At 41.4% G+C, this 24,431-nt stretch overlaps 2 long non-coding RNA genes across 2 annotated transcripts in view; both read right to left on the bottom strand.

The window, feature by feature from the left end:
• Positions 1-24,431, bottom strand: part of LOC112626708 — a 152,089-nt gene that overhangs the window by 3,574 nt on the left and 124,084 nt on the right. The window lies entirely within an intron of this gene.
• The window catches only part of LOC112626709, a 5,664-nt gene continuing 1,684 nt past the window's right edge, over positions 20,452-24,431 (bottom strand). Inside the window, exon 2 of the long non-coding RNA XR_003119947.1 lies at positions 20,452-22,895. This is a non-coding gene — a long non-coding RNA (uncharacterized LOC112626709). The remainder of the gene's footprint in view (positions 22,896-24,431) is intronic.

Here is a 24,431-nt window from a genome sequence, read left to right as displayed (position 1 = left end):
CACCCCCATGCTTTGTTCAAAATCTGCCTATAGATGAAGCCCAAGGTCTTTCTGCTAAGCTAATGGGGAAAGTTAGAGGGAGAGTAGAGGCTGAGAAAAGTATTACCTAAGGTGATATGTTAGCTATCCAAGTGTACCTAGCAAACTAGAATTTGAAAGACGTGCAGATGTAGGTATATAATTTAATGGTCTTTATGGATTCTTGCTATCCTAGCTCTGAAGCTTCAAGTCTAGTGGGGACTTTTTTGTATCAGAAATGTCTCTTGAGGACTGAGGGGCATGGTGGTGGAATGAGCAAATTTGAGTGGGAACTAAGTCATTTTCTGGCCAAAAAACAGGATTATAATAAACAAGCCATGAAATGGAAATCATTCAGATCTGAGGGAGTACTGTCTGTTCCTGTCTAAACAAGTGACTGCAATTTCCCATTTTTCTTCAGCTTTCACTTAAAGATAATATAGTCCTTTCCAGTCTTCTGACTGTCTTGTTATAGTGCCTGTAATTTCCCTTCAAATACTTCAGTGTTGATTGTGTGATGTATATATGTGAATGCAAGTTAACTGTAATCTACATTCGTGAACACTGAAAGACCTTCATTCAGGAATGTATGCCATAGAGGAAGAAATAGAAAATACTACGGCTCTCTGAATTCTAAGCCCATCTCTGAGAGTTGGTTAATTAGCATAAAGAATGGTAAAACACTTTTTTGTTGGTGAAATAAGTGGTGTTCACTCTAAATGACTGGCTAGAAAATTTGTAAAGACACCTCTGTCCTGGCATGAAAGGAGTATAAGAATCCGGTGAACCCAACAGCCTGCTACCTTCAGAGTGGTGCTCCAGGCCTGGGAGTTCATTTATTCTCTGTACCTCATGCATGGTGAAGAATGTGGGCACTGACTCTGCTGTCAGAATGTTTGATGCATATGCCTTAGTGTAAATTTCTCATGCACCGGAGATTGCCTTAAATGACTGAGAGTGGGACACTCTAAGATTACAGGATCAGCTTGTATTGTTTGGGGACCTGACTCTTGGTCAATGTCAGAATGGGGTAGAATAAGGTAGTATTTGGGTTTGAGACTTGCTTTCCTTGTTACCACCAAGTAGCCAGGTTGTTGGGGAAGAAGATATACAGTTCCACCCACTCTAATTGTTGGGTGCAACTGACATTTATCACTAGATTCCATCAACTGCTAATGGCCAAAGTGGCTTTAGGTCCTTTTGCAACAGCCCTTAACAATTCCTCCCATTCTTAAACAAATTCTTCTATTTTTTTCTGCTTTCTTCCTTTCTTCCTCACCCCTAGCTCTGTCAAATGATACCCGATCAAAGGATAGGGCATACAAATGTTTATTGAGCTTAATCTATGCCCTTTATATGCAATATTTAATTTCATCCCCATTTAAAATAAAATAGGTGTGATTTAGTAAAAGTTGAATCTCAGAGAAGTTAAGAAACCACCCTAACATCACACAGCTAGTAGGTGATAAAGCTGAGATTCAAAAGCTTGGAATTCAGAACTCACATACCGTTTTTAGCAGACAACTCCACACACAATTTTGAAAAGGGCTAATAATTGTGGGCACTTCATGCTCTTCTACCAGATGGGATGTTTTGACAAACTGAAGAATAATCATAATGACCTGTGATTGTTTTTTCCTATCAAGTGCATTCTCTGCCGTAAACAAGGAGAACTCTTGCAACCTGTGAATAGAGGTTTACTTCCTCTCTCCAGTTGCTCTCCAGCCAACCTCACCTATAGTCAGACAATGATAGAGTAACAGTAAACACGAGGGAGGTGATTAATGTGGTGTCAAGAAGCACCTGAGGTCCCTATGGATGTGTTTGATTTGATTTTTCTGAACCACTCTTATCTCTAATGCCAAAGCATGGATGGGTCTCCTAGTTCTACAAAGGCCCCCAGCCTGGCCTTCAATGACTTCTTTTCCCCTTGAAGGCTTCTTTTTACTTGGAATTTGGCCTGATCTCATCTGGATCAAGAGGTATTGTTTATCAGAAGCTGTTTACTGTAGCCCTTGCAGACGACCCCAACTCCTACACAGGTTAGGCCCACCATTAATTACTTCGAGGAAACTCCTTTGGTGTCTGCCTTTTATCCTCTTATAGATATTTCTGTAAAAGAACATGTGTTGTTAGAAGTCCTGTTTGCTCAGTGTTCTCTGTCCCTAAGACTGGCCTTCAGGACACCTGCTGGAGTCCTCTACGTTCAGTTCTGGGTATCACAGACAGCAATACTGCTAAGGAAAGCTCAGGAGATCAGGCACATGAGGGCAGTTCAAGGACAGTAGGGACAGAGTCAAGACAGAGTTAAGCTTCCATTTTGAGAAAACAACCATGTTCTGAAAACGTAATCACGCTAATTAAAATATAAAAAAGGGAAAAAAGGAAGAGCAATACATTAAGATAGGCATTTCTGTGCAATAGAAATTTAATAGAAATGCTCTGAAGTACTATCTTGGGTTAATTTAAAAACAAAAAGAAAGAAAAAGAAAGAAAGAAAGGGAAAGTAATCCAGAACAAGAAGTGACATCCTAGATCAAGGGAGGCAGACTGGAGTTCAGCTTCTAAGGAGTAGTATGGAATTGAAATACATACATAGAATTAAAGAAAACAATATTAGGTAAACACTACATTAGTCATCATCAAAGAGAGAAATTGTGAATTGAAAGACGGTTCTAACGAATTTCACAGCTCAGAGAAATAAAGAGAGAGAGAAAAGTGTCGTTAAGAAAACTGGAAGATAGACTGATGATACTTGAAGAAGAAATGGCTGAACATTTTTAAGAACTGAGACAGTTGTGGTGGCACATGCCTATAGTACCAGCTACTTAGGAAGCAGAGGCTGGAGGATCGCTTGGGCCCAGGAGTTCAAAGATGCAGTAACCTATGGTTGTACCATGCACTCCAGCCTGGGCGACAGAGCAGGACTCCATCTCTAAAACATAAAAATAAAATTAAATTAAAAATTAAAAAGACTGGGCATGGTGGCTCACGCCTGTAATCCCAGAATTTTGGGAGGCTGAGGCGGGCAGATCACCTGAGTTCAGCAGTTCAAGACCAGCCTGGCCCACATGGTGAAACCACATCTCTGCTAAAAATATGGTGGTGTGCGCCTGTAATCCCAGCTACTCAGGAGGTTGAGATGAGAATCACTTGACCCGGAAAGGAGAGGTTGCAATGACCCAAGAAGGTGCCACTGCGCCCCAGCCTGGGCAACAGAGCAAGACTGTCTCAAAAAAAAATTAAATTAAAATTAAAAAAGAATTTTTAAGACTTCATGACTGAAGAAGGTCACGAATTCTTAGAGTGGAAAGAAAGCACATACTGTGTTTTCTGTGTTTACTGTGAAGCAGGATTAAAAAGCAACAAAAAAACAGAATGACAACAAAACCCCTCAATATTTCACAGCAACATTGAAAAACACCAAGGATAAGGAGAAAATCGTTTATTTTATTTTTTAAAATTTTTAATTTTTTGTTTTTTGTTGTTAGACAGAGTCTCGCTCTGTTGCCCAGGCTGGAGTGCAGTGGCTTGATCTCAGCTCACTGTAACCTCCGCCTTCCAGGTTCAAGCAATTCTCCCGTCTCAGCCTCCTGAGTAGCTGGGACTACAGGCGCCTGCCCCCACAGCCAGCTACTCTTTGTATTAGAGATGGGGTTTCACCATATTGATCAGGCCAGTCTCAAATTCCTGATCTCAGGTGACCCACCTGCCTTAGCCTCCCAAAGTGCTAGGATTACAGGCATGCACCACCTCACTCGGCCAAGGAGAAAATCTTAAACTGAGTGTGTTGGGGTTTGTGCAGTGGGATAGGGACTGATCCTCAGATACCTGAAAAGCTGTGTCTTGGAAGAGGAGTTAGGGTGCTTCTGAGGACCTCAGAGGGTGACCCAGGCACAGGGAAGCAGATTTTAAGCGGCTTTCAGAAAGAACATTCTAATAACAAGGACTCTCCGGAATGAACAGCCTGCCTTCTAATAAGGAAGTGAGTTCTCTCTCAATACAAGATCTGCCTCTACAGAGTCCCCCCTTCTAAAGAGCCCGGGAGGGAAAGTAGGCTTGGGAGCAACTGGATGGCTGGAATCAGAGTGGTGGGGCCTGGGTTACTTGGGGCAGCTTAAACGCTATAGAAAATGGGCCATGAAGGATACAGGAAAATGGAGAGAAATGAACAGTGTCCAGAGGGGAAATGTGATTTTACCTGTGTAATGATTTGTCTGGGTCTGTCTTCTTGCTTGTCATTTTTGAAATGAATTATAAACCTTTCCTCAAATTCTACTCTACAACCTTCCCTAGAGTCAGGCAGTCTTCGTTGTCCTGTTTCTTCTCCCACTTGACACTTTTAGCTGAGTTATTCACCATCTTGAAACTGGCTGGCCTCATTACCCTTTTCAGAAGAGATCAGATGGCTAACAAAAAACTTACCCAAAACTTCTGTGTATGGAGGAGTCACTAGACATGTCTGTTTCTGAGTCTTTGTCCCTTAATTCCCCGATGTAGAAGACAGAATAATTCACCTAAAATCATGACAACTCACATCGGTAGACTGTTTGATGTTTTACAAGGCTCTCTCATGTACACTAACCTCATTTAATTTTCACACACACACACACACACACACACCACACACACAAAAGGCAAAACAGTCATTATCATCTGCAGGAAATCAGGAACTGGGAAGGATATGCAACTTGCCCAAGGACAAAAAGCAACACTCAGCAGCAAATCCAATGCCTGAGGCTCTAAATCAAGAAATGCTTCTAATGTCCTAAATTGCCTCTCTAGCTGACACAAAGAAGGGATGTTCCCATAGAAACATGGTTAAGGGTAGTTGAATAATTAGTACCAACACCTAGCACTAATCCCTGTCGTAGTATAGGCATGCAGTAAATGTTTACGGTTGAATTCGAATTGCAGTTCAGACTTCTTATGGGCTAGGTAGACTATCAGTGGGCTGGCCAGGGAAACCACCCAGTACTTTCCTCACCCCAGTACTCATTCTGCTTGAGCTACTCTGGCTTCTTGATTATATAAGAGGGAACACCAAGTTCCCTCTTGTACAATCCCAGCCCTGTCTGACACTCTATTCCCCTTTCCTATTTTATTCCCTTCTATGGCGTTTAGCATTTAGGATCATCTGACATGTCATGCATTTTACTTGCTTCTTTGGGGGTTGTCTGTCTCCCCTGACCAGAATATAAGCTCCCTGAGGACAAGAGTTTGTATGTGCTTTGTTCCCTGCAGATTTCCCAGCACATAGAATAATGCAGGACTTGTAGTAGTGCTCAAGATGTATTTGTTGAAGAAATGAATGAAGGAATTCATTTATACTGTTGTTTCTACAGACTTCTGGATTCAAACTAAAACACAAGCTGACTTTTGGAACACAAGTCAGTTCATAAATAGAGACTTGAGGAATATTTTTTGAGCACAAATAATGAAATATAGAAACTCTTTTTACTACATCATTTAAACCTAGTCTCACGTAAGGTCGAACTATGGGCCATCCACACCTTGAGACAGGTGCAGAGAAGGAGACGCACACAGCCCAGCTAGTCGGCTTGAAGCTATGTGGGAACAGATTGAGTGGAAGTTGAGGCAAGGAGATCTGCAACCCAAAAAGAGAAAAAGACATCCAGGGGGGAAAATCAATCCATCAGCCGTGGATACTGAGAATCTACTTTGAAACTAGGACTGTGCTGGGCATGGCGGGCCAGAAAAAGTCTCTAATACGATCCCAAGGAGTTAAAAATTGGCGGTGTGGAGGCAATTGTCGGGGAGACACACAAGACACCCCCAAGAATGTTTGAAGCTCTTAACTGTATGTTACAATAAGAACTCCTGAAGGAAGAGGAGATTGGCTCTCTGGGGTTTTCAGAGAAGGCTCTTTGGAGGAGGTAGTCTCTAGCCTTCAAAGACAGGTGAGACTTCTCACCCCAGCGGGGAAGGGGAGAAGAAGGGCATATCCTACCCTGGGCCAGCAGAACTGGTGCTGCAGAGGCAGGGACCTGGGTGCTGCAGGCACAAAGTTCTGCGCTAGCAAATCTAAAAATACCCGCCCTCTCTAGTTTTTTCTTTCCCTCTTGGTCTCTTTTCTTCTCACCCTCCTTCCTATTTTCTTCATTCTCTGATGATCCTTTCTGGCAACCCTGGGACTCACTTGCTCATCTCTCCAGGGAATCTCTGACCAGCTGGAGGGGCCAAAACCTTGCAGGACTCCCCGCAGTTCAGGTACAGGTTGGCAGCAGCTCCCGAGGCCCCCACCCCCTCGACTCAGTTCTTTCAAATGCCAATTAACAGGTGTCAGAAATGCTGGTCTGAGTAAGAGATCCATGTCTGCATAACAACCCAACTGTTTTGGCTCCCCACCCGTGAGCATAAATATCGTGGTGTTTGAGCCCTTGGGGCCTGTGGAGTTTACAAGTATGCTGTCAAGATCTCTTCACTGGGCTAGTGCTTGAAGTGCTGCCAAAAAGCGAGGGGACTCCTGTGCTTTTATGTGTTCCCAAGCGCAGGCCACCCTGGCTCCAGGAGGAGCCCTCTGGGGACCGAGTGTCGGTGTGAATCTCAAACAGCAAGCTGACATTCCGGTTGGGAGTGTGACAGTGCATGCCTGGGTGATGATGCCAGGGCGGCAGGTGACACGGGTCCACCACAGAGGGGGAGCGTAATTGGAGTGGCTTCTAGTTACATGTCCTCAGAGCTCTGAAGGATGGAATCAGGGTCGGGGGAGCAGTTAGAAAATGATGTTACAAAATCCGGATGTCCTGATCAAATTGAGACCACTGAGATGGAGCATTCAGAGCACAGATGATCCCAGTGTTCCCAAAAAAGGCATCCAACGTGGGCTCATCTAGGACTAATGACATTGCAATCCAGAGATACAGACCACTGTCAACCAGTGGAATGCACCCATACACATGTGCACATGTGCACACATACACACACACACGGGCATCCATGTGATGGGCTCTAGAAGCCCAGAAGAACCCCTCTTTCAGGGCACTCCCCTCCCCCAGGCCTCACCACAGCCACTGAGGACCTGGATAAACATCTGAAAACACAGTGGCTGCCAGGGAGGAGAAAAAAGAGGCCAGGGTGGAATGGGATGGGGCAGGGCATGGCGACAGGAAGAGCTCAAAAGATTCTCAAGTTGGGTGACTACCAAGGTCGGCTTGTCTCAGAGGGCAGCAGGGCCACGGCCTGGCGGGTGGTGGGGCAGCAAGCGTTGGCCGGCTTCTGCCGTGTGGGGCAGCATTTCTCTGCCTTCACCACCCCACCTCAGGCTCTGTTCAGAGGTCAGATCTAGGAGAGATTCTTGGACCGTTTGTCGAGTTGGTTCCACCCCAACGAGAACCATATCAAAAGGCTGAGCACATTTGACCTCATCAGCTTTGGGGTCTGCACAGCAAGTTGGAAAAATCCCCAGTAAGAGGCCTCATGGGAGGACTACATCACCATCCCCCTCAGACCCAGACTGGTTATGCTTTGTAATAATTATTCTAGAAACATTGGTGGAAACGAGGAAAGCTTTCCCAATCTCCCCTAACTCTTTTGCCATTTGTCATAGAAGTCCAGAATATTCTAGATTTTATATTTGTGGGGACCAGCACCAGAAAGAGGCAGAGAAGTGTACAGGATCACGTACTTCTTTGGTGGCAAAACCCAGCCTCTTGGTCCCTAATACTCTTTCCGTTAAATTCCTCCTTGTTCTCTTGGTCTTCTTTGTATCTATTAACTTATGAAGAAGATAACTTTCAATAATTAAATGTGTCCTTAGGAATATTTCCTCGCCCCTGAGTTATATTGGAAACTCTGAGAACAGAGGAAGATGGCCTTTATTTCTTTGCTCCCTGGTCTGATTTAACTTTACAAGTCTCCGTGCAGTGCCTACTCCATGAGCTGCTTTCCCGATTTGAGGGGAAAATACAGTCCACACAGACACTATCCTGAGAATCGCCCCATGAGCCTTTCCCAAATCCCAAAGATGACGTAGAGTCCTGCCCCTCAAATGTCAGGATTTGGACGAAGTCACCTGCCTCCAAGCGAAAGCCAGATGCCTACAGAGGTGAAATAGGAAGCTCTCAGAAGGATGAGATCAGATCTCTCTAAAAGAAATCTCGTTGGATGAAGACAGAAAACAAATAATTTCCCCCAGCAGAGGAAAGCTATTTGTTTATCTGTTCCATGGGGGCCAGAGGGTCTGGAGCTGTAAAATCTGAAGGCAGTGCATGTTTTAGAAAGTTGTTGGTGGGATCATTTTTATTGTACAGTGCATGGCCCTAAGATGGCCAAAGGGGAGTGTCAGAGCCTCGAATGTTTGTCCTTTTTTGGGAGGCCACTCTGGGCAGACAATTCGCTGATCATAATCACTTTTATATGTAACTGGACCTTAATTCATTTGGTAGTATGAGCTACGGAAGGGCGGCACAGATTAGAGAGCTATGTCTGTAACTGACGAAATCTGCGCCTGGCGTGCATTTGTGGGGAAATTAAAAATAAAATGAAGCTCATCTGAAAAATGCGTGGACTGGAATTAGCCGTCTCCTGACCGGTCACGCATGGAACTTGTTGGAGATGACCAGGACAGAAAAGTGAGACCTGGGCAGCACATCGGGCTGCGCCGCCCGCCAGGATCTGGGGAGCCTGTCATAATTTATAATGGATTATCTTAGGAAATAGATGAGGACAGCTTGTGTTCAGGAGCCAGGAAAGACTACTTTAGTTTTAAAAAGCTGGGTGGGGTTGGGAGGGGGCACAGAAAACATGTCCCAAAAATGCATGACCCATTGTTATTTATTCTGCAAGATATTTAGTGTCTGGACTTGGATTGAATTAACTCATCAAATCCTCTGCTATGAACATGACATTTGGTGGCAGCTAACATCGCCACACCAAGTAAATGGCACCCCTTGCCTGTGCTGGTGCTGCGACTCATGTTTGCACCCCTCATTATAAGGTACATATCCAAATGTATTGGAATTTTTATAGGTAACACTTTGAGTTTCAAAGACTGGGGCTTACACACACACACACACACACACACACACACACTGGAGGGTATCTTCCCATTTTCCCACTATGACTTCTCTTTGATTTTCTTCCAACATTGCCAGTGATGTCCACTTTGATTTCATCAGATGTCACTGTTCTGGACTAACTACTTTTGATTGCACACAGAGGAGAAAGGGAAGTAACATTTGTTGACTCTTCTCTGGTCAATGTGATAGTGTGTTACGTAAGTCTGTTGTTAACCTTCACAAAGACACTTTGCAATACTGTCATTCTGCTGATTTTAATGATGAGGCAACTGGGACGTGGAGAGATTACAGAACTTGCCAAGGTCTACCATTCAGTAAGTGGCCTAGTCAGGCTTTGAACCAAGACCACTGGAGCTTCAAGCCTGGTCTGTGCACCCAGTCAAGGTGAAGCCAGAATCCTACTGTAACTGGGCAGGATCTACAATATCAGAAGAATTTGGATCCAACAGCAGGCTTTATTTCAATCCTTAACTCACCCAACCTAGTCCTCAAATCCAAGCTTCTTTTCCTGAAAAAATTACAAAAAAACCCACAAAAAACTGCACTTCAAACTTTGAAAGGTAATAGCAATTAAACAACTTAGTTTCCATTGTCAGTCTGGTTTCTCTGCCTTAGTGGAAAGTCTAATGGGATATTTTACAAGGATGACAAAGACAGATAATGACAGTCAAACCAGCACATAAATCTTCCTTGAAAGCTTGGTAATTAAAGGCTTTGCATTGTTCTTTAATAACAGTCACCTTTTTACTGCATTGGGATAAAGGCACAAGCTCTGAAATATATTTGCATTTCAGCCACACTCTTGAGTGAACACAATCTCTAGATTTTCATTCAGAGGAACTGCATTTCAACTTCTGTAGAAAGAAAGACCAAGAAGTAGCTGTTTCTTCCAAAATGCTGGCAGTATGCAAACATTTAGTGCACTAGAGCTTAGATGCTAATCTGTGAATTCATACCTGTGTTTTAGGGGGGCTTCAGGCTTATAAGAAAGGGCAGACAAGAAACCTTGATGTAAAATATAGCCATAGCCTTCCTACATGAAATGCCTATATCCAACGACCATGGTCCTGGAGCATGTGTGAGTTAATGTGACTCACTGGGGAAAAGTTCAATGTGTTCCTCAACAATGCCTGTGTCTACAGAGTAGAGGAAGTAGGAGGCCATGTGTTATTGAGAGATTTCTGAAACAACATATCCCAAATAACTTTTACTCCTGCCTGATGCATGAATTCTGCCATGAAGGTGAAAGGAAAAGGGGGTAAACATTTAACAGACACCTACTATGTGCCAGGCACTGTGGTAGGCAGTCTCAAATCTTTTTAATCCTCATCACAACCCTCTGAAGTATTATTCTCTTTTTAGAGATGAGGAAATTGAAGCTAAGACAGGTTAGGTTACTTGCCAAGCATTACATAACCAGAAGACAGCCTGAGATTTAAATTCACATGTATCGGACTCCCAAATTAAACTCTTTGTCCTCTGTTAAAATGTGCCTGTCCCTGGGAAAGGTGGCACATGAAATCCTATCAGTCATTCACACTGTAGTGTAATGAATTTATTCTACCCTTTCCGAGAAAGTTTCGATTAAGAAGCCTAAAGGTCTAGATTCCACAAAGAGGAAGAAAATACAGAAGGGAGGGGGCAATGATGATGAAAACATGTATCAGTCACTTTCCAGTTTTGCCTACCCCTAAATACCTGTGGCTAACTTGACAGAGCAGGCAAAAGGGGGAAAGGAAGATGTGAAGAACAAAGTCTTTCTTTCACTCTTGGTTTTGAAAAGATAGTTAAGAATAGAGATGGTGCTGTGTTCCAAGAGTGACAACGTTGAGAAGGGAGGAAGGGAATTACATGTAATTTGGCTCAGCCAGCCGGGCATGATGGCTCACACCTGTAATCCAAGCACTTTGGGAGGCCGAGGCGGGTGGATAATGAGGTCAGGAGTTCGAGACCAGCATGGCCAATATGGTGAAACCTTGTCTCTACTAAAAATACAAAAATTAGCCGGGCGTGGTGGTATGTGCCTGTAATCCCAGCTACCAGCTACTCAGGAGGCTGAGGCAGAAGAATTGCTTGAACCCGGGAAGAGGAGGTTGCAGTGAGCTGAGATCATGCCCTTGCACTCCAGCCTGGGCGACAGAGTGAGACTCTGTCTCAATAAATAAATAAATAAATAAATAAATAAATAAATAAATAAAAATAAATAATAATTTAGCTCAGCCTAATTCAGGATAAAAGACCAGCTGATCTAAGTTGGGTTACAGCATAGACATGGGGCTGCAGAGCCTATGGGCTGAGCAGGTCCGAGACTGAATTATTATTTCTCCTGGCACCTTTCTCAAACTAATCTGCTCAACATCACAGGCTTGGTCTCTGGGATGCGGTGTCATGGGGAAGAGCTGATGACTGGCGCTAGCCATCTCACTTTCTAGCTCTGTGACCTCCAGCTGCTGCTGACCCTCCCGGAGACTTCATTTGTAAAACGAAACTCAGAACGCCTGCTTCACAAGATAACTGTGAGAATTCAGTAGTGTAACGTGCAGGTAGCACTTAGTGAATGGTAACTAATGCTACTGTATAATCTACAGGCAGGATACATGAGGAATTTTGATCCAGGAAGCTTTGGGGCCAAGTTGACGTTAGCAATTGACAGAGCTTTCACTTGCTACATGGCGTGTACTTGAGGGATGGTGGGAAGGACGTTCAGCTCCAGAGTACCTCCTTTATCTAAAAGCCATAGTATCTGGAATTCCACATTCGGGATACATTCCTTTGGCAGCTGTTCCAAACATCCTTTTATTAATTCCTTTGATGGGAAACACATTATGTCAGTAGCTACTAACCCAAGCTGTCCATTGGAATTGTCATAGGGGTTGGGAGGTAGGGAAGGTTAAAGAATGCTGATACCCAGCCCTCACCCCAGACCCAAAAAATTAGAACCTCTGGGAGGAGCCCAGGCATTAACAAAAAAACAAAAGCAAAAACTTTGCCAAGTGTTTCTACCATATAGCCAGGGCTGAGAACCCCTGCGTTACAGTATTTGATTCTACTAGAATGGAAGCCCCAGGAGGCCAAGAAATACAGCATGGCATTCCCAAGCTTCCCACTGTGCTTGGCACAAAAAATAGTTGACTTACAAATTCATCGTTGGTGTTGTTGAATGAAAATAAAAGTGTTAGTGACTCTAAATTCCACCTTAGTGAGAGCCAGAGATGAGATTAAAGACAAGGGACTGGAAAGCACAGAGAAGGGAAGTAAGCTCTAGGTCATTACAGAAGAGCAAGTCTCCTTTCATAGAAAATTCAGCTGCTTGTTACTCTCATGATGTTGCTAACAGGAAAGGGCTGATCTCTTGGAGGAAGGGCAGATGCTACATTAGGACTGAAAAAAAGACATGCCTCTTCAAGTTTCTAGAAGAAATTGAATACAAACAGAAAATTTCCCATTAAGTATTTCAAAAAGTTCATCTGGCAGTTGGAAGAAACAGAAAACAACATGTCCTGAAATCAGAGAGCTCGACCTTCAAATCTCACACCTGCCATTATTAACTATGCGACCTCACAGAAGGACGGAGTTTTTTCCTGTTTGTTTTTGTTTTTGTTTTGAGATGGAGTCTCGCTGTGTTGCCCAGGCTGGAGTGCAGTGGTGCAATCTCGGCTCACTGCAACCTCTGCCTCCCTGGTTCACGCCATTCTCCTGCCTCAGCCTCCCAAGTAGCTGGTACTACAGGTACATGCCACCACGCCCAGCTTATTTTTGTATTTTTAGTAGATACGAGGTTTCACCATGTTGGCCAGGATGGTCTCGATCTCTTGACCTCGTGATCCGCCTGCCTCAGACTCCCAAAGTGTTGGGATTACAGGCGTGAGCCACCGCGCCTGGCCACCTGTATTTTTTAAAGTATTTCTGATTCTCAGAGTCTATAAAAGGGGGAGTAATATTGATGATCTCCTAGGAGTGTTGAAGAACACTTGGTGAATTGACTGGCACATATCAGGCTATTGGAGTCTATTACTTCCCTCCTTCTGTCCTCCCTCCTTCCCTCCCTTTCTGCCTGGCAAACAAAGTTATCAGTTATTCTAGGGATAAATAACTTTTCAAAAATGAGATATCAGACTAGTGATCCCCATATTTCCAAATGCTAATTGTTGTGGGAATTTTAAGGAGAGATGTGGAACTGTGTGGAAACTATGCTGACTTTATAGGGAGGTTTTCTTCTTTTTCTGAAGTCATAAAGAATGTAAATATCATTACAGTTATCTCTTGTTTTAAAATAAGCTCACTAGAAATCAAATATGAAACTGTTTTGTCATGGTAACATTTTAATGGAAAATTTTAATTCCCTAATATTCTCATGGTAAATTTTCTACACATACAAGTTTTCATCTCATTTTGAGTTATTGTGGAAACGTTATATTTTTCTAGAATTTATCTGCATACTTTTTAGCTGTACCTGTTTGCATTATTATATTTTTAAATGGTTTCTCTATGGACCAAGATGCATAATGTTAATATTTCGTGAGGTCAGGAGTTCGAGACCAGCATGGCCAAAATGGTGAAACCTTGTCTCTACTAAAAATACAAAAATTATCTGGGCATGGTGGTATGTGCCTATAATCCCAGCTACTCAGGAGGCTGAGGCAGAAAAATCGCCTGAACCCAAGAGGCAGAGCTTGCAGTGAGCCGAGATCAAGCCATTGCACTCCAGCCTGGGTGACAGAGCGAGACTCTGTCTCAAAAAACAAAAAAAACCAAAAAACAAAAACAAAACAAAAACAAAAAAAAAGACGGAAAAAAACCAAATAATAATTTAGCTCAGCCTAATTCAGGATACAAGACCAGCTGATCTATGTTGGGTTACAGCATAGACGTGGGTCTGCAGAGCTACTGCAGAGTAACTCCTTAGAGTTACTATTGTACATTGCAACTGTATACAGGTCAATTTTCTCCCACTCTGTACTTTATGATACAGTTGTCATATCTATTTACCTACCTGTGTTATACATCTCACAAGACAATGTTAAAATGTTGTAATTTTTGCTTTAAACAGTCATATGTCTTTTAAAGAAATCAGGAGGAGACAACTTTTTATATTTACCCAGATATTTACCATTTCTGATGCTCTTCTTTCATTCCTAGAGATCCAGGATTGCCTCTGGTATCATTTCCCTCCAGTCTAATGAGCTCCTTTCCTTCATTCCTGTAGAGCAGATCTGCTGATGACAAATCACCTTTGTTTTCTCTGATCTGAAATTATCTTTATTACACTTTTATTCTCCAAGAATATTTCACTGGATATAGATTTCTGGCTTGATGGGTGGTGGTTGCAGTGGTTGTTTTTCTTTCAACACTTTAAAGATTTTTGTCTCACTGTGCTCTTGCCTTCAAGTTTCTGAGAAGAGGGCAGAAACTTTATTCATTCATTATTCATTCAAAGCATTGTTTTCTTGTATATAACGTGCCACTTTCCTCTAGCTGTTTTCAAGATTTTCCCTTTATCTTTAACTTCCAGAAGGCTGATGTGCCTAGGCATAGTTTGCTTTGTGTTTATGCCAGTTGAGCTTAGCTGGATAAATCTGGACACTTTCTACTTCTGTCAAAGTTAGGAACTCTTCAGCCAGTTTTTCTTCAAATGTTTTTTTCAGCCCATTATCTCTCTACTCTGTGAGACTCTGGTTACACATATGTAAAATCTTTTGATATTGTTCTTTAGGTTCTCAAGTCTCTTCATTTTCTTCTCTATTTTTTTCTCTTTTTTCTTCAGATTGGATAGTTTCTATTGATCTATCTTTCCATTCATGGGTTCTTTCCTCTGTCATCTCCATTTGGCTCTGAATTTCCTTCAATAAGTGTTTTATTTCAGATACTGTTGCTTTGATTCCTTTTTATGGTTTCTGTTTCTCTGCTGAGATATCCTATCTTTTCACTAATTTTGAATGTGCTTTTCTTCATATCACTTAACATATTTATAGTCACTGCTTTAAATCTTTGTCTGCTAAGTCCAACATCCAAGCTGTCTTAAAATCCTTCTTTCTCTTAAGAATGGGTCACGTGCTCATTTCTTTATATGTCAAGTAATTTTGCTTGTATCTGGAACATTGTAGTGTTAAATTCCAGATACTCTACATTCTGTTATATTTTCCCCCAAACTGTAAACTTTTTTGTTTTAGCAGGCAATTAACTTGGTTGGATTCCAGCTCTAAACTCTAACATTTGGCTGGCACCTCAAATCTCAGCTCCATTCCTTTGGCTTTAGAAGGGACTTTTAGAGTCTGTTCTGTGCATTCATAAATCAGGTGTTAGCCAGAAATCTGAGCAGAGTTTATATACAGAATTTGTAGCTTTCCCTTTCTGGCTTTCTCCAAGGACATCCTTACTTTCTCATGGCTCTGGTTGCCCTGTCTTCTGGCTCTATAAGCCAATAAGATTGAGGGTTTCTCCGTTATTCTCAGCAAACTAACACAGGAACAGAAAACCAAACACCACATGTTCTCACTCATAAGTGGAAATGGAACAATGAGAACACATGGACACAGGGAGGGGAACATCACACACTGGGGCCTATCGGGGTGGGGGAGGACAAGGAGAGGGAGAGCACTAGGACAAATACCTAAGGCATGTGGGGCTTAAAACCTAGATGACGGGTTAATGAGTGCAGCAAACCATGGCACATGTATACCTATGTAACAAACCTGCACATTCTGCACATGTATCCCAGAACTTAAAGTACAATAAATAAATAAATAAATATCCAGTAAATCGTGCTATAAAAAAAAGATTGAGGGTTTCTTTCTGTTTTTAAAACCCTGTACGCTGTTGCTTTTGGATTGCTTTTTGAAAGCAATCTGTGTCCCAAAATAGGGAGGGAAGTCTCCCCACACTCTTTCTTTCTTCTAAATGACAATCCAGAATCTGCCCCCAGAATCTACCTTTCCAGTTCTCTCAAATAGTTATATTTTTATTTTGTTTATAGTTTGAGGTTGGTCTGGTAAGAGCTCACTTGTCCCTACTCTGAGCAAAACCAAACCACATATTTGCTTTAGGTTTTCAACTTTGTCACTATAGGGTCATTTTCTCATAATTACTTTCACTGTTTTTGGTATCTATATTATGCCTTCATTCTCATTCTTAACCTTTTGGCTCTTTTTTTCCTTTGATCAGGCTTACAACTTTTTTTTCTTTTTCTTTTTCTTTTTCTTTTTTGTACAACTTTTCAAAGAACTGCTTTTGGAATTTATGGTTTTTTTTCTTTCTAGTTGTTTCCTTATATTACAGCTTGTGTTTTTGTAATTCTGGGAGGAAAACATAAGAAATAATTGTACATTAACATTTGAGGTGGACCAAGATTTGGAAGATACATTTTTCATCTTAATTCATCTATACCAAGGAAAGAGAGGGGGGCTTAGGAGTATAGAGAGGCAGCAGGGGAGGAAGAACCCTCCTACCCACTTCCAATGTCTTATTACCATGGACCATTTTATTTGCATCTCAGGACAATTTCCCTGTTGGTCTGAAGTTTGTACACATCTTGCTCTAAAAGCCTGCTTAACGGCGTTGGTTGAAGAATTGATGACAATAAACTGGAATAATCCAGCCTAGCTTTGACATCAAAGAGGAACAAGGACAAAATCAATGAGACTAGAGGAATGAAACTGTTTCTCCAAGATGACATAACTGGACTAGAACTAAGGTGTTTCCAAGTGGAACCATGCTCAAGGAATGGACATGGAAGTTACACATGTGGCAAAGGTCTCTGCTTAGAATGGAGCTTTCCTCTAAGCTGATACAATACTGTTGCTTGTAACCACTTACAAAACCTGGATATTGTAAAGTGGTAGCAATGAAATCTCAACAGGGAAGCTTAGCTGTAAGTATCAGTACTGGCCAGCTCTTGAGCACTCCAACTCACCAAACCTGGAGAGGGCAGTACAGCAGGAGAGACAAGAGATTCCTGGTGAGGTCATTCGTGTGCCAACTGCTCCTCATTAACAGACATTTGGGGCCCCTCCTCGTCTTGTTTTAAGGAAGATATGCTCCCTCAGCTCCAGTCAAACTGACTGGCTGATTGTCTCTGGGACACGCCTGAGTGTTCAGGGCACACTGTTTAGGGCAAAGCACAGAAGGGTTTCCAAAACATGCTGCAGCCCATGAGCAAAATGCTTTACCTCGAGAGCACAAGAAAGTCTAGTCCTTCAAGCAAATGAGGCTAAGTGTATTTTCTTCTATTTTTTGCTGCCTACAGAGCTCAACCTAAAGCACGTTTGATAAATATTTCTTGATTGATTTCCATCTTCCATATTTTCCATCTTTTCATCATTCCATTTTTCTTTTTATATTTACTCCCATCTTTCATCTCAACTCCACCATCTATGTTATTCCTAAAGGCAGAACAACCCAGTCTTTCAGTTGCAAACTTCAGGGAGAAAACAAGGTTTTCTGAGTCTGAGACTGGGATGTCCAAGATCAAACACTAACTGTGACCACTATGACATTTGGAAACACTTTGTGGTGGGCAGAACAGTGACTTTCCAAAGTTACTCACGTTCTAATTTCTGGAACCTGTGAATATGTTACCTTACACGGCCAAAGGGACTTTGTGGATGTAAGTTAACGATCCTGAAGTGGAGAGATTATCCTGGATTGTCCAGATAGGCTCAGTGGAATCACAAGTGTTCTTTAAATGTGGAAAAGAGAGGAGAATTACTGTCAGAGTGATACACTGTGAGAAAAAGCCGACTGGCCACTGTTAGCTTTAAATGTGAAAGGGGGCCGTGAGCCAAGAAATACCGCAAACTCTAGAAGCTGAGAATGGAAGGAAACAGGTTCTTCCCTGGAGCCTCTGGAATAAATGCAGCCTGCCAGCATTTTGATTTAAGCCCATTAAAGCCCATTTCAGACTTCTGACGTCCAGAACTATGAGAAAATATATTTGTGTTGTTTTAAGCTATGAAATCTATAGTAATTTGTTACAGCAGCAATAGGAAATTAATATACCCATCCTGATGTTTATTTCATTCCTGCAACATTTTTTATTTTTCTGAACTGTAAACTCTTGTTGAGACAAATGTTTCATAAGCCAAAGGACCCTCTGAATGTACTACTTAGTTTTCAGAACTACATTATTTTCCTCCTTGGTCTGTACATTGGTGCTTAATAACCTGTGGTTGTAAAATCACCTATAGGTGCCATATCTGACACAGGATGTATCAGCATGGAAGCATTAAAGTCAGAGGTTTAGGTTTCCTTAACAAGCTATTTTTATCTTATTTTATAATTCTTTATATTTATAATTCAGCAATTTGTGCAGGGGTAACAGTCTAACAATTTATTAACCACATGGACCCCTACAAATAAAGATAATGGGTGCTGTCCCATATGCTCTACCAGTGCGCACTAGATGAAAGTCAGTCCTAATCGTGAATGTCCTAACAATTATACTTCTTGCATACAGATAGGGATATGGTCTAATGAATTAATCCTTGCTGATCAGGATAACCTGACAGGCCAACTAGGTTGAAACAATTCAGTTGGATTATACAATGGTGAGAATGCTGATAAAAATAAAAAATGTTACATTGTACTTTAGTAACTCTATTTCTTTGGACTCTTTTTGTTATTGAATAAATACATTTGCTAATGGCTTCTTGGTGCAACTTTGCCCTGTAATTGTGAAATGCTCATTGATGGATAGATAGATAGATAGATAGATAGATAGATAGATAGATAGATAATTCAGGTTAATAGAGGTGGGTCTACCTAGCAGGCTGGCTGAATTATCTGGTTTCCCATCATTACTGCAGCCAGCAGCAACCCTTAGCTTTTGCAATATCTTCCACATCTCACTCTTCAATTAGAATCTATCATACATAGCATGGCTTCATAAAAATCCCTGCCAGAACTTCTACTCAAACATAGTCAAAATAGCTGGGGAAGTGAATTCCAAAAGTCTGGACCTGATGTCAAGAATCTTGAAAGTACAAAAGGAGAACTAAGCATTGTTGGCAGAAATACACATGTCATTGAAACTGCCATAATGGGAAACTACCTAGAGAAATAATAATCCCCAAGGGAATTAGGTCTCATCTGTCACATTAGGGTTTCATAAATCAACTCAGACAACATAAGTAGGAATCTGATGAGTCATTTAGAAAGTTAAGAACAAAGGGGAACATTTAGACAACGGTTGGTGCCAATTCAGGGAATACCAGGGGCTACAGACACAGTGGTTGGGAACCCAGTCTCCATGAATGAGAAAAAGCTTGTCAGCACTTGGGAGAAATCTCTGCACTGGGCCAAATGCTAAGCATGGCAAACATTGCTGTTGGACTTCAGTATAACCCCTGCCCCCTCCAGAAACTCCTTGGGAGCCCTGGTGGCCTTATATTGTCTCTTGAATATCCAAGACAGGGAGGTGCCTTGTGTGAACCTAAACTTCTCTGACCATGCTATTTTTCCTGAAATGTTTTATCTCTTCTTCTCTAAGTCACTGCAAATAATTAGTAGATATATAACTGCCCTTACCACTGCCAAGGTCTATTATTACCTCCTCCCATTCAATTTATTCGCCCATCAAAACCAGACAATTTCCCTCATAACAACTCTTTTTCTAATACCTTCGAAGGATCCTCTCTGTATCTGTAACAAATTCCGAACTCCTTAACCTGGCATCAAGCGCCTCTAAGAATTGTTTCTCATCTTATCAACCATGGATTGCCATCATTTTGCTCCAAGTAAAGGCAATCTTTCTGTTTCCCCTACATGTTTCCTGTGCTTCTCCACACCCCTATGGAACCCTTTAGCCTTGATTGTCTTTTTCTGTATCTGCATTTTAGAGTCGTTCACAGCCCACTCTAACACCACCTTCTTCACCATTCTCCCTTCTTCCTTTACATCATTCAGAAGTTATAGTTCCTACCTTTGAACTCTAAGGTCAGCCACATCTCGATGATATCACTTTCTACTATAGTCCTTGTGCATGTAGTTCACTCAAATTGATAGGTTGTCAGAATAGAGGGCTATCTGTGAGGTATTCCTGCATCTCCCACCTAGCAGGGTGCCTTGCTCTTAGGCGCTTAAAAAGGAGTTGCTGAAGAAAATATCCTAAGGTGTTTATTTACTATGCTATCCCACTCTAAAATTATAAACATGCATTTTAATAGGTATTTTAATTCCAGATAAAATAACCCAAAGTCATAATGTGGGACTTTTCAGAAGATGCATTCGTGAGGTATTTTGGGGAAGGTGAGAATGTTCCTCCATCAATCATACCTTATGGCCATCGTGTCTTCACTTACAAGCAACAGCCACCCTTGCAAAAAGTCACTTCATGACCCCTTAACACACTTCTCACCATCGTAGAAGAAGCTGGCTCCTGGAAAGGTAGCTGAAGCAGACATTGTTGGTTTATTGACCACCAGGCATTTCTCTCTTCCTTTACTTTTTGTTCGGGTCTTCACCCCTCCTTTACATGACTCAAAGAGCAAATCTTCATTCATCTTAAGTAGCTGTTTCATTTCTCATGTCAGTGATTGGTTCAGAAAGAAGCCTGTTTGGGGGGTTCTAAGAAGATATCCTTACTTATTAAAAAAGATACACAGAAAAGGCAGTCTCTCTTCTGCTGGACATCCTCTAGATGTCCTATAGATCATGTAAAGTCCAGATTGTCTGTTCTATAGATGTCAACTACTGTAAAACTATCAAATCTTGTAACTTTAGATTTTACTAATTTGATGTTTTCTGTAAGACTGTGGCTGAACTGAATTTCATCTTTTTTCCAACTTTTATTTTAGATTTGGTGTATATGTGAAGATTTGTTACAAGGGTATATTGTGTGACGCTGAGTTTTGGAGTACAATTGAACCCATCACCCAGGTAATGAGCTTACCGAGAGTATATTTCCCAATAGGAAGTTTTTCAAACCTTGTCCCCTCCTGCCCCCTCCTGTAGTCCCCAGTGTCTGTTTTTCCCATCTTTGGGTCAATGTGTACCCAGTGTTTAGCTCCCACTTATAAGTGAGAATAAGCAGTATTTGGTTTTCTGCTTCTGTGTTACAAATTTCATCTTTGATTAAAAGAATCTTGTAAAACCAATTCACAGTGTAAATCGCATTTTAGGAAGCATTGTTAAAGAGAGGTACTAAGTAGGATGATGAATAAATTGATAGATGAATGACATTATATTTTGTTCATTCATTAATTTAACTATTAATTGATGAGCCTTTTTCAGCTATGATTACAAAGTCCTATCTGTCATCCTGGAGGAATTGTGAAGAATCACAAAGAGTAAATTATGTCAAAATAACTTGTTGATTTTAATATGCCTTCTCCCAGAATGATGGATGACTGAATAATGCTAAACACAATGAACCTTAATTTTATCAAGGTTTTTGATACATCTTTTAGTGTCACATTTCTTTCAATAATACTTTTTGTACAAAACAGTTTATAATTCAGTTTTCATTAATTAACAACAAGAACAGTCTCAATCCATGACTGAGATTGGATTTCTTCTCAGTAAGTCAAAATTCATGAGAAGTAAACTTACCGTTTTGGGTAAGTACAGTATAAATAACTAGACAATGTGACAATGATTGATTCTTATTTCTTAAAGGACTAGAAGGGGACAAAGGAGGTAAAAATGTAACTGATGGGTTTTATATGAATCATTAGATTTGGTCTATATGTCACAGTAGTTCCCTTCCTCTTCCCAGAAATCTCTTGGTATTAATTTGGATGTTATAAAGCAGCTGAGCTTTGGAAAGTCTGTACGTCGTGAGAGTCAGCGAATGCACAATACAGTAATCATCACATGAGTGCAGCCTATCACAGAGTAGCACTCCTGAAAATATCAAACAGAGGGAGGGAGGGAAAGAGTCATGCTGGTGGGTTCACCCCTTGGACATCCTTACTGATGGGCAACTATCTAGTTTTAAAAATCTGGGCTCCACCAACTGGCATTGGTGGGTCAGGAGTGATTTCTTCCAATGCTGCTTCCATGATGTAAGCAAACAGACACCACTTTTGTTCCACTGTACCCCCACGCCCTGAAACTCACAAATGCCTTCATGATGGGCTGGCTCCTGGAACGTACAGCCCCCACAGCTGATTTCCTTTCTGGCAAGATGCCTCCTGGTAAACATCACTGGGTGAGCAAGAGGATGTGTGGGTCCAGAGCGCTGATATAGGGCTGTGATTCTGATTATGCCTTTGGTCATTGGTCATCATTGTCTTCAAACTGCATATTATGAACACCAATTGTATTGGGGACTGTTAGGCATGGAGGGGAAGGCTTGTTATTTTCTATTCGGGGAACCGTTATTAGAGTTTACCATCTTCAGACTTCTATTGCTATATCTTGGGAATGAAGGGAAGACAGGATGTGGACTGGAATCTTCTGTGCCCGGAAAATAATAAGAAACTTGATTGTGGCTCAGCTGTATCATCACCCCTGCTCTCTTGGCTCTTGTTTACAGAACTCAAATCGGAAGATAGGCATATTCCTTATCTTAGGGCAGTTTTCTCAGATGCAGATTCTGAAATGAAGGAGGGAAGTAGAGGAAGATGGATGATGAGCAGGGAAGGGAAAAAAGTCAAGCAGGGGACTGTGGTTTATGAGAAATTTCAGAAAGGGGATGTAGGCCTGATCCTGCAGGAGAACTCCGGAGTCTGAATCATGTCTCTGAGTTTTTCCCAAAGGAGGCAATGAATCCAGGCTTTCCCTCTCCTTTGCCAGTCATTGGCTAAGGGCTGTGCAGGGAGGATGTAACCCCTTAGGCACTTCTGGTTTTCAGGCTTGCAGACAAAGGGGCAGTCATCTGAGAGAGTCACAAGGGTGAACCTAGAAAAAAAAATCACACAGAAGCTAGAGGAAAGGCACACCAACATAGCAAAATGGATCTGAGGGGATGTGAGAAGAGCAGAGAAGTGGCCACTACGCTACTGGTCAGAGATGCCCATCCTTTAGCCAAAGGTTGTTCTATATAGCTGTCAATGCCTGTCTCAGGAACCTTTCAGATTATGGTTTTGTGAGAGTCACGCTAAAACCTAAATACAATAGGATTAGTACATACATAGTGCAAATTATAGTCTATACTTGAAAACTGATGGCCAAAATATTTTAAGGAATCTTGAAAACCATTAGAATTATTGGTATTTGATTTTGTCATTTTCTCTGCATCCTTGACCCACCAAAGTAGTCTCCTTCACTTGTTTTAGCTTGGCCAATCCTTTATATGCATAAATACATCCTCCTCCAGAAAGGCCTCCCTAATACAGTGAGATGGTAGCACTATTACCCAAACTTCTACCATTTAATGAACACTCATGTTATTCATTTTTATATAAATATTAATTTTCCAAACAGACTGCACGATCCTTGAAGACAGGGATTTTGCCTCATCCTTCTTCTTACCTCTCCTCCTCCAGCATCCACCAGGGTGCCCTACAGTCATAGCATGTGAATGAACACTTAATGATTGGCAAGTAGTCAAAGTGAATGTCCAACTAGTGCTTTGTGATCATCTTCATTTTCTTATACTGCTTATGAAAACTGTTGATAAGATACTAATCAAAAACATATTTCATTGAAAAGAGACCATTTTCAATATATGTTACCCATTCTGTTCAATTTCAGGGACCTTGATGTTACTCAAATTTAGACAAGAATGACCAGCCCATTTGAAGATAGCTATAGATACGGATATGGATATAGATATATACACATATACATATGCACCAGACAGGTAAGAGGTGGTGCATTAGAAAGAACACAGGACTGGAATTTGGGAGATGCCAATCTCATGTCAGCACTGCTCCCATCTCCTCATGAGGCCTTCCTTAGCCATTTCATACTTTTGTGCTTCAGCTGAAGGAAATAAATATACTGCATGATCTCTAAAGTCTCTTCAACCCCAAAAGTTCTACTAGTTGTGTTTCTTTATTTATGAAGGAGTGCAATCCAAGAAGACAAATATAACCCTTGCTTCAACTTTTGCTTCCTCACTGTGCTCAATCAACATGTATTCACAATGATGTTATGCCACATGTCCAATCTTGAAGTTGACTTATGCTCCACCCAGAGAGAGGAAATATGTGAATGGATTATTAAGGTATAAGAGAAGGAGCTAACAACAGAAGACATTGTGGAAAGTTATCTATTCATTCATCAAGCATGTGTTTAGGACCTACGACATGAGAAATTGGGTTAGGTCCAGGAGATCTGAAAGAGGCACAGTCCTTTTTTTTATGGAACTCCTAGATTGATACTTAGAACTTTCAGTCAACTGGGAGAAAATAGTGGAGGTGATTTTGCTTTTCATTGAGGTAAACCCTACCAAAAATATTTCTTTTTTTTTTTTTTTTTTTTTTTTTTTTT

Source organism: Theropithecus gelada, chromosome 6, assembly GCF_003255815.1.
Source record: "Theropithecus gelada isolate Dixy chromosome 6, Tgel_1.0, whole genome shotgun sequence".
Lineage (NCBI taxonomy): Eukaryota > Metazoa > Chordata > Mammalia > Primates > Cercopithecidae > Theropithecus > Theropithecus gelada.
This window is presented reverse-complemented; position numbering and strand designations above follow the sequence as displayed.